This window comes from Pipistrellus kuhlii, unplaced genomic scaffold, assembly GCF_014108245.1.
Source record: "Pipistrellus kuhlii isolate mPipKuh1 unplaced genomic scaffold, mPipKuh1.p scaffold_m20_p_6, whole genome shotgun sequence".
Taxonomy (NCBI): Eukaryota; Metazoa; Chordata; class Mammalia; order Chiroptera; family Vespertilionidae; genus Pipistrellus; species Pipistrellus kuhlii.
The window spans coordinates 71,926,894-71,937,211 of NW_023425562.1; the positions used below are offsets into that span (position 1 = coordinate 71,926,894).

The 10,318-nt window shown below is 43.8% G+C and overlaps 1 pseudogene; it reads right to left on the reverse strand.

Moving 5' to 3' along the window:
* Positions 1-5,216: 5,216 nt before the first annotated feature.
* Positions 5,217-5,793, reverse strand: LOC118708449 (annotated as a pseudogene).
* Positions 5,794-10,318: the final 4,525 nt, after the last annotated feature.

Consider the following 10,318-nt stretch of genomic DNA (forward strand, 5'->3'; position numbering starts at 1 on the left):
GTTGGCTCTGCCTGTGTGTAATGGGAGGGGAACGGCTACCCCCCCCCCCCCCCATTCTTCATTCCCACCTCCTGGGCTCCACTTAACTGAGTCACCCTGAGGGTCCTGGAGGGTAAGGTTCTGAAAGAGGAGTCTTGCCAGCAGAATCCTAGAGTGACAGCTGTGGGAGCCTCTGCTATTTGAAAAACAATAGCTTAATTTAAGAAACAAAAATTATGCCATTTTTAGCTTTTGCAAAGAAAAAAAATGTTTCAAATGCTTTAAAAAGCTCTCAGGGCTCCCAAGTCCAGGAGAGTTTTGCATAAAGATGAATACCTCAGAACTGAGACTTTGATGCTGTGCTACCCTCTGCCTCAGCCCTCTGATCTGGGACCAGATTTGGCTGTGGTTGACAACAGACCACCAAGTCTTGTCCACGGATTTCCCTGAGGATGGGGAGCCTCACACTAGAACTATGAGGGAGCGTCTTAGATGGGTTCCTGGGGAACAAACTGTGAAATGCAGAATTGTGTATGGAAGGATTTTGGGGAAATGTTCTCAGGAGATATGCCTGTCAGGGAATACAGAGGGCAGAACTAGGCAGAAGGAGAAACTGATCCATAATTAGGGTGCAACTGAGCCATCAGTCAATCTCTGGGAGCAGACCTGAGACCATAATTTATGAGGTCAATTGCAAAATGAAAGTGAGCCTCTTGTTCAAAAGCAGATAAAGGCACCATCACGACAGTGAAGTACACTTTTCCTTTCTCCTATGCTCTCTCAAATTGTCATGGTGATTTTTATTTTTTATTTAAGTAAAACATTTTTTAAATTATTAGCATGAATTTTACCATTCATTGTTATATTATGCACAGCCGTTTTTAAATGCAAATATGAGAGCATCTAACTCATATAGAGAATCATTAAAATGCACATTTTGTATTTCACAGCTTAGGCTTGCATATGTATTTTGTTCTTACCTAACAGTGGAAATGCTGCACAAAATTAACTCTAACTTTTTAAATTTTGATTTTATTTCACTTTCTTTAAAACAACAAACTAATTTATTATGTCATCTTTTCTTTTTCTGATCTTTGATAAAATGTTAAGTTCTTTTTTTTTAATTTATCTTTATTGTTGAAGTATTACAGGTGTCTGTCCCCCCTTCCCTTCCCCCCCACTGAAACCTTCCCCACACTCTCTCCCCCAGACCTTCACCAAACTATTGTCTCTGTATATGGGTTATGCATATACATTAGTTGGTTAATGTCTCCCCACCCACAGCCCAAACCCTGCCTTCCCTCTGAGATTTGTTAGTCTGTTCCATGCTTCTACTCTGTTTCCCCGAAAATAAGACAGTGTCTTATATTAATTTTTGCTCCCAAAGATGCACTAGGTCTTATTTTCAGGGGATGTCTTATTTTTCCATGAAGAAGAATACGGTACACATTTATTGTTAAATGAAAATAAAGGAAATTTATTACCTGTATATGGTACGGTAGTACGGTAGTTGTCAACACAAACCAGACAAACTGTGAATCCTACAGTATCAAGAATTTACTCATTTATTCAATGACAATCATGTCATCATCCTCTGGAACATCATCATAACAATCCAATTCCTGAATTTCCTGGTGAATTTCTTGTGACTCCATTTCTTTCAGAATCAGTGGACCAAATCTCTCATGGTTAGCAATAGCATTGTCTTTAAATGAGTACTTCTTGTCAAGGTAGCCTGCTCGCAGTGCATTTGCAATGCAACTGTCAGTGATTTTTCTCCCATGAATTCTTCACCCAAGTCACAACTTCTTGCAGTTTAGGTTTCACAAAGTTTCCACGCTGATTTCTCTCCATTCTATTTTAAATGTAGTCATTAATTTCCATATGCAAATTGTCTTTGAATGGCTTGTTTATTGTAATATCAAGAGTCTGGAGATAGGCCATCATTCCTGTGGGAATCATTATCTGATCTATTTTTCTTTCGTGAAGAAATGTCTTCATGTCTTTAGTGCAGTGAGTGCTGGCTGCATCCCAGACTAGCAGACCTCTTTGGCTCTCTCGCATAACAAGCGGCAGCATTAAATCGACTCACTTCCTTATAATTGCTTGTGTGGCCCAGGCTTTTTCAGTTTCAAGAATAAAAATGCCCCAAACACGTTCAATCTTTTTCTTCTTGCCCTTAGAAATGATTAAAGGTGGGATTTTAGTGCCATCCAGACGAATTGCCAAAATACAGGAAACACATGCACTTTTGTAAGAAGTGGAGGGAATGTACACTAAGGAGGCACCCTGCTGTTCATTTGTTGTTTGAGATGATTGGCCCATAAACACTGCAGTTTCATCCCTAGCAATCATGTTGGAAAGATTGTACAATATTTAGAGAAGTCAGCATCATCAATAAAGGACTTGATTGCAAGTGCTAGCTTAATAACTTGAGTGTCTTCCAACCTAAACAATGTTGTAGATCATCTTAAAGACAGTTCACTTCGCTGAAGGAAATTATCCAGCCAGTGTTGTGATGCTTTTAAGTCTTCGGGGGCTATGTCAAACTGTGGTGCCATTGCAAGGGCAAATTCTTGAATCTGAGCCCTATTCACAACCAAAGCCTCTGCTCTCCTGACAACAATCCATTCACAGATCAGGTCTTCCAGCTCGGAAAATAATGGTTGCCGACCTGATCCACACTTGTGCTTTTTAGCATTTCCCTTGTCCACTTGTTCAATGAGGTTACCATACTCTGCTTGCCATTTTCGGACCAATCGGATACTCAACGTCTTTTCTTTGCAGAAAGCAGTAAGATTTTGGCCCCAAGAGTCTTCCACAATTCCTTTTTTGTACCCCACGGAGTAGCTTTTTCTTTTTGCGCTCATTTCTAGGGGTAAAAAAAAGGAATTGGGGTATCAAGTTGGGGGGAGGGGGATCACTTAAAATTACACACGGGGGATCAGAGGGGGGAATCAAAATGGCTCAGGAGAATCAGAGGGGGGATTACTATTTTAGTAACCCTTTTTGATCCTCCTGTGTTATTTTGATTGCCCCCTCTGATCCTCCTGTGTCATTTTAAGTGATCCCCCTCCCCCCATCCCTGTGCCACTGAACACCTTCACCAGATATCCCTCCTACCCCTTTATCAGACATTTACACCCTGGGGCCTGCTTGGGGACTGTCATTGGGCTTGCTGGGGCCTGGATCTGGGCTGGAGCAGGGTCTGACAATGACTGAGAACCTTCAGTCATCATGAGGGCGGCGGCGAGCATCAGGTAGTGTCACCAGAGACAGACCAGCACTCAGCACCTTCTCTGCGTACTGTCCACTCTAGTCCTCCTGTTCTACACGCATCTGCAAAAGTCTCCTCCTCTCTCCTGCCCCGCGCTCACTGCTCACTCTGACCTCCACTTCGCCTCCACACAGCATTGATGTCAGGACTCCGCATAATGTCACTGGTTGCTAGATGCCAGTCGGCGTGGCCCTAGCGACCAGTTTAAGGTAAATTAATTTTCATTCTGAGACAGAACCTGGGAGGGGGGGCTTATTTTCAGGGGGATGCCTTATATTTCACTCAAAAAGAAACCTGTAAGTAGGTCTTATTTTCGGAGGATGTTTTATTTTCGGGGAAACACGGTATGTTTCTGGATATATTTTGTTCCTCAGTTCATTAGATTCTACTTCTTAATACATGCATGTTCTGCTAATACTCTTTAACTTTGGATTATGCCAATTAAGGTAGAAAGGAAAGGAAAGGTAGATTTTTTTAAACATGGTTGGCTATATCAGGGAAGTAATGTCAATAAGAAAACATAATAAGATTCATGTTTCTTTTTTAAAATATATTTTTATTGATTTCAGAGAGGAAAGGAGAGGGAGAGAGAGGTGAAAACATCAATGATGAAAGAGAATCATTGATAAGCTGCCTCCTGCAGGTCCCTTGTCAAGCCTGCAACCAAGGCATGTGACCTTGACTAGAATCGAACCCCAAATCCTTCGTTCCCCGGGGCTGATGCTCTATACACTAAGCCTAACCAGCTAGGGCAAGATTCATGTTTCTTATAATGCCATTGTTCTTAGAAAAATATTACATTCTTTCTGTATTTGAAGAAAGTTCTGGTTTGAATGTACCCTTTACTTAGTTACATGTAGATGTGAAATGTTTCATTTGCTTTGAGTCTTGCTGCACACCTGTTCATGGTGGGTCCACTGGACCTCTGTGCTCATGGGGTATTGAGAACACTTTATGCAAATGAGGTGGTAAAGAAAGAAAACCCATATTGTACCTAATATCTCCTTTGCTCACGTGCATGCTCAATAGTCCCAATGGACTTCACTTACAAAACACAAATTCAAAGGTAAGATTATTTAGAATTTCAAGATGCTGGCAGCAGAGTATTATACCAAGCGAGAGGTCCTTCTGCTCAGGTTGCAAGCCCATGAAGTTGGCTTGAGGAACTTTGAGGCTCAGATGGCCCCTCAGAGAAGGGCTGCACTTTATTTTATTATTTTTTTAAAGTCATATTTGTATATATTCGAGGCAGAAAACATATATGTATAACAACAAGGGAAAAGGTCTTAATGGGAAGGATGTATTTTTTCCTTGGCTTTGGGAACCTGTTTCAGCAAAGGAGGTTTTCTATCTCTCTCTTGACTGGAAAGCAAATCTGACCCCACAGAAGACACTCTACCATCTGGGCAGAACAGGACACAGTGACAAAATCAAACCAGAATTCCTAGATTTCCAACAGGAATTCCTACCCATTTCCTCAACCTGCCGCTATTCCCACACCCCGAGGCAGGGAAATCCTGCTGCCTTCCCTGGTCTCTAACTCAGTTGTAAGGTGGTTTAGGAGCCACTCGCAAAATCAGTGGCATTGACCACCCAGTGCCCCAGGGAGGTGGCAAGGGATTTTCTGTGCTTCACTATTGTTTATGGCTAAGCGGAAATCCTATAAACATGAGCAGAAATCAATGGAGGTTGCTTAGCTGCCAGGGGGGAGACACAGCCCACAGAGTGCATCTGTCTGATGAGGGAGAGGAGGCCACCTGGGAGGGATGGAGGAAGGGTAGCTGAAGGTAGGGAAGAGTCACTATGAAAAGAAAAGCCAGGGGACAGGCACAGTGAGCAAAAGAATGAACCTCATTAGGCTCAGAGTTCTCTTCCCTGGCATTGAGGAAGTGGCACTGTGGCCCAGGCTACTGTTAGCATCTCTAATTCCCTGTGGTGCACTTAGTAGGAGCTGATAGTTCTAAAGCCAGAAGCGCTGTAGGTCCAGGATCGGTTTGGCAGGTGCTGTCTCCTGTTCCAGCACAACACACATGCTGCTGAGCTTGTCCATCTTTTCTTAGGGCAGCTGAGACTCAGTCTCCTCATGCACCTGGGCCTCTATTTCACCCACAGAGTAGCCAAAGTCAGCGGTCTCTAGGTCCACCCTGAGCAGAGGCTGCTCTTTATCAGTCCAGTTTTCAGGCTCTACAAATAGTCACAAAACTAGCAATTTCCTGCAGCCCCAGTGGCTCAGCACAGCAGCCACATCCTCAGCCCCCAGCACCTCTTAGGGCTGGGCCACAGTTGGGCTGAGCTGTGAGTTCCATGTATTCAGTGCGGGGTTGAAACACCTGCTGTTCCAGCACATTTGAGCTCCCATCCGCTATGTTTTCACTGTTGCAGGCAGTGATCAGCCCACATGAGGCTCAGCTCAGGGCTGACGTAGTAGCTGTCTCTGAAGGTGCCCAGTGCCCCAGGGTGTCCCCAACTCCTGCAGCCTCTTCTGTTTCAGGCCCAGAAACCAACTTCCACTGCATCTCAATCAAGCCCCGGGCCATACTACCTCAAAGCTCAAAGATCGCCCTCTTACCAAAACTGGTTTGGCTCAGTGGATAGAACGTCGGCCTGTGGACTGAAAGGTCCCGGATTCGATTCCGGTTAAGGTCATGTACATTGGTTGTGGGCACATCCCCGGTTGGGGGTGTGCAAGAGGCAGCTGGTCGATGTTTCTCTCTCATCGACATTTCTATCTCTCTATCTCTCTCCTTTCCTCTCTGTAAAAAAATCAATAAAATATATTAAAGAAAAAAAAAAAAAAGATCGCCTTCTCATGGGACCTGGAGATGGGGGTCAGAGCCTCAGGCCACGCCCAGGAGGAATGCCAGGGACAGTCCCTAGCCCTGGACCTTGGCCCGGCTCTGCGCACAGGGCCAGTACCAGTGGGAGCAGTCATATTAGGTCCAATGTAGTGATGCCCTCTGCCCCGCAGGCTTTAAGGGATGGGACCTCCACAGTGGGCAGGGAGCAAGGCCATCCCCCTGTGCTGTCCTCCTCACACTCAACCTACCCCTGCTCAAGCGCTGTGTTTTGAATCTCCATATCAACTAGTCATTGCCTGGGCCAGCCCCTGAGAGAAGGTAATTAGGAGGTGAATCTACTTTCACCTCCTAGATCACTTTATTCTGGAGCTGTCTACCTCTTGGAGATAGAAAGGAAAGGCTGGGCAAGTTTTTTGTTTTTGTTTTAATTTTTACCCACCAACTCTTGTTTATTGTTAATGGAGGGCTGCTCCTAAGGGGTGTTAATTCCTTGCTCACACAAACTGCCCAGTGAAGGGCTGAGCATGCTCCTGCAGCCAGACCAAGTCCCCAGCAGAGAATTTCGGGGCTGCCAGTGAGGTGGGTTGGCATGCATAGGAGCCCAGTGCCAGAAGAGCCTGGATGGAGCTCTGACAACTGGCAAATGCTACAAACCACTAATGCGTGTAAATGGAACCTGCCCCTCAGCAGACAGCCAGTAAATGGTAGCAATCCTTACCTTGCATTTGGTACTTGTTGATGTTTTTACACACACAAACACACTTTATTTCATGATCTGTATTTAAGCTTCTTTTAAGTACTTGTTTTTAAAATTCTTTTCAAAGGCCAGCATTGTTCCTTTCCATGGGAAGTACTCAATGAAGGGACTACATTAGTTTTCATTATTTTTGTTCTTTTTAATTTTTTAAGTTATTTTTTACACTTTATTGAGACAGTTCCCCATTTTTTCATACTTGACTACCACCCAACAAATTAACTGCTTTATCTTCACAGCACTCTGTTTAGAAAAGATAAATGAGAAAAAATAAGCTTAGAAACAAAAGTGATATTAGCTCCGCATTTCAAGAAGCAGGACAAACCTATCTTGTTTGCTGGCAAACTTTAGTGTTAGTGCTACTTTTAAGGGGACATTTTCAAGGGACTTAGCAGTCAAGATGAGTTGTGTCCATCACACTTAGCATCCTCTTTACAGCAATGATCTAGAAATACCTCGAAGGGGAGTTCACACCCCAAGTCACACAGCATGTTCAACTCTCTCACTTGGCCTAAACCTCCTGTTTAAGAACTGACAGACCAGTGTACATGCCTTCAGAAATTTCATAGTTTTGGCTGCATTTATTTTTCTAAAATTCTTTTTACATAAAATCAGGATAACTTATTCTACTTTTAGGCCTTGGTTGGCCGCCCAACTTATCCTTCAAAATTAGACCCATTTCTTAAATATGTCTGGAGCAGCGTCAAGAAGGCATCTGTCCGAAGCCAAGGCCAGTGTGTTTTTGAAGCTTTACACAGAAAACATCTCTAAGGATTTCAGCTATGTTGAGGCAATATTTCTGCGGAGGAAACTTGTATCACGCCTGACATTTTCCATCCTCGCTTTTCTACCTGCTGTGATGTCCAATGGCCAAGATATGAAATCTCCAACGTTGGGGTTATAGCACGTCTTTACTGGCCTCCAAGGGCTTATTTCTCACAGCCATTGTTCCCGATGCCAGATGATCTAAGAAGATCATGGAAACCTGGCACCACACTGCTTTTTTGGCTAACACCACTAAAGAAAATTAATTGTTATTGTTTTTGGAAACTCTCATCCAGCACACAAAATAGTAATATCAGCAATTATATGTTTTTTTCCTTCTATTTTTGGGAAAAGTTGAAGAGGAGAGGGATGATGAACACTCTGATTTTATTGTAGCTGCCTCAAACGGCCAGTTTTAGGACAAGAGGGTGTTACATTCCTATGTCTGAGAATCTTATAAAGTTGTAAAGCGAGAGGGCTCCTCTAATTTGCCTGAGTTGATGAGATGCAATGAGCTTGTGCTTCTTGTCTGATTCAGCACAGCTTGAATTTCTGGTAACTCCTTGCCTCGTGATTGGTTTTCCCATTATCCTGCTGAGAGCATAGCATTAATTCCACCCAAGCCCTACCTTTCTGCCAACTCACTATTCTTGGAATTGCGACATACCCCCAGTCTCCCACGCCATAGTACACACACCCTTCACTGTGGCCAGCCAACAACTTGAATCTCTTTCTCACCTAAAAATTCCAGCACTAGTTTTTAAGAAGCCCCTGTTGATTCTCCTCCTTTCTTTGTGGGGAATCTAACACCTGCCCTGAACTTGCCTGAATCCTTTTCAATTTGCTTTCTCTGTGTATTTTGTCCAGTTGCCTCTTCCATTCAATGTAAAGCCACAGGCCCACATCTAGTTCCCCAATATGCCATTCTAGTGGTCAGTGTAATGCTCGTTACTCAGGGGATACAAAAGAAGTTCCCATGAACAGCGTTAGCTAGGGAGAGCTGGAGCTCTTTGCTCAGGCTTCGTTAATTGGACGCTAATACTTCATAATGTAGAGTTACCCCTTTACATGGGTATGTGAAGGGCACCTGGAAAGCCTCGTGTCCCGTTCCAGTAGACATATGTCAGTTTTGGATATGATTGTCCACCATGTGTCTCCTTCCTAACAACACCCAGAGTGAATTCCTTCCAAGGAATTACCCACCTTCCATGGTATGTCTTCCTGGAATGAGGGAAGATCTAACTACTTCCTCTTCCTCCATGAAAGCAGATGAGTTCCTTGAAGTCCCTTCTCCCATTTTGTTCTTCCCACCGCCTTATAACAAATCAAGGTGCTGGCCAAGAACCCATCTTGAGCCGGACTCTTTTTTTTTTTTAAATATATTTTTTATTGATTTTATACAGAGAGGAAGGGAGAGAGATAGAGAGTTAGAAACATTGATGAGAGAGAGTCATCGATCAGCTGCCTCCTGCACACCCCCCACTGGGGATATGCTCGCAACCAAGGTACATGCCCTTGACCAGAATCGAACCCGGGACCCTTCAGTCCCCAAGCCGACGCTCTATCCACTGAGCCAAACCGGTTTCGGCTTGAGCTGGACTCTTACTTCTACCATGCTGACTCTAACAGAGATGCACCCAGGGGGAAAATGCTAGAATTTATTCATTATAAAGGCATACAGATGAGGCGATCAATTAATCCCTGCGGTCTCCATTGTCTTTCTCTACATTCTACCCTGAGTCCTGCTTTGTTTCCATCTAATTCTCTAATCTTCCATCCAGGCTGTGAGCTACATGATATGCCCCCAAATAAATTCCTGCTCTTCTCTTAGACATAACTTAGATGTAATTCCTTTTAGTTACTTGTAACCAAAAATCCTCCATGTATACGGTTACCTAGAAACCTCAGCATCAGTCAAGATTTTAGTTTTTCCCTTTTCCAAAGGAGAAAATGGCAGAGTGTGTCATAACAAAAGTGTAAGTGTGATAAAGGCCAATTTTGCTTGAAATCCTCTAAACATACTACATAGAATTTAAGGACCTGGTGACTTTGGAGAAATCATGAATGTTTTTAAAAGTCAGGTTCAAGAACAAATGTGGTGTGCAAGCTTGGAACCAAGGAACCACATGGCAATTACTTGTTCACTTGATCTGCTGGCAGATGGATGTGAGAAACCAAAGGATCCAGACATCATTGGAAAAGCTATCTGAGAGGGAAGGACAGCGGAAAGGACAGGTGGGGCATGAAAGAATGGAAAGAAGTTGGACATGTCTCTGTTACATAACATATTGAAGAAACCCTCAAAGAAGCCAAAAAGTTATTTCTTTCTAGACAGGAGCCATTGGTGGCTCATGCCTGCACAGGCTTCAGAATAGGGCAGGTGCCTTTGTGAGGCTGCCTGGGTGAGCAGGGGGGGGGGGGGTAGTGGGAAGGGAAAGGGCAGAGACCCTGTCTCTCCTCTGCTTCTCTTGGAAGAGGGCACAAAATTACAAGGAGGAAACTATAAAGCACACAGAATTCGGGATCCAAAAATGTACCTGCTCACATATTTTCCAAAAAGCTCACATGTGAATCAGAACTATGTCTACTGCAGCCAAGGGGACTTTGCCAGGGAAAACACTACAGGTCTCAGTGCAAACAGGACCTGACTGGCCTGGGGGATGCAGTTTGGCAGTTAGCAGAGTGGCTCTGGACAAACAGTTCAATGCTGAGACAAATAAAGAACCCACTTGGCTATGTTGACTG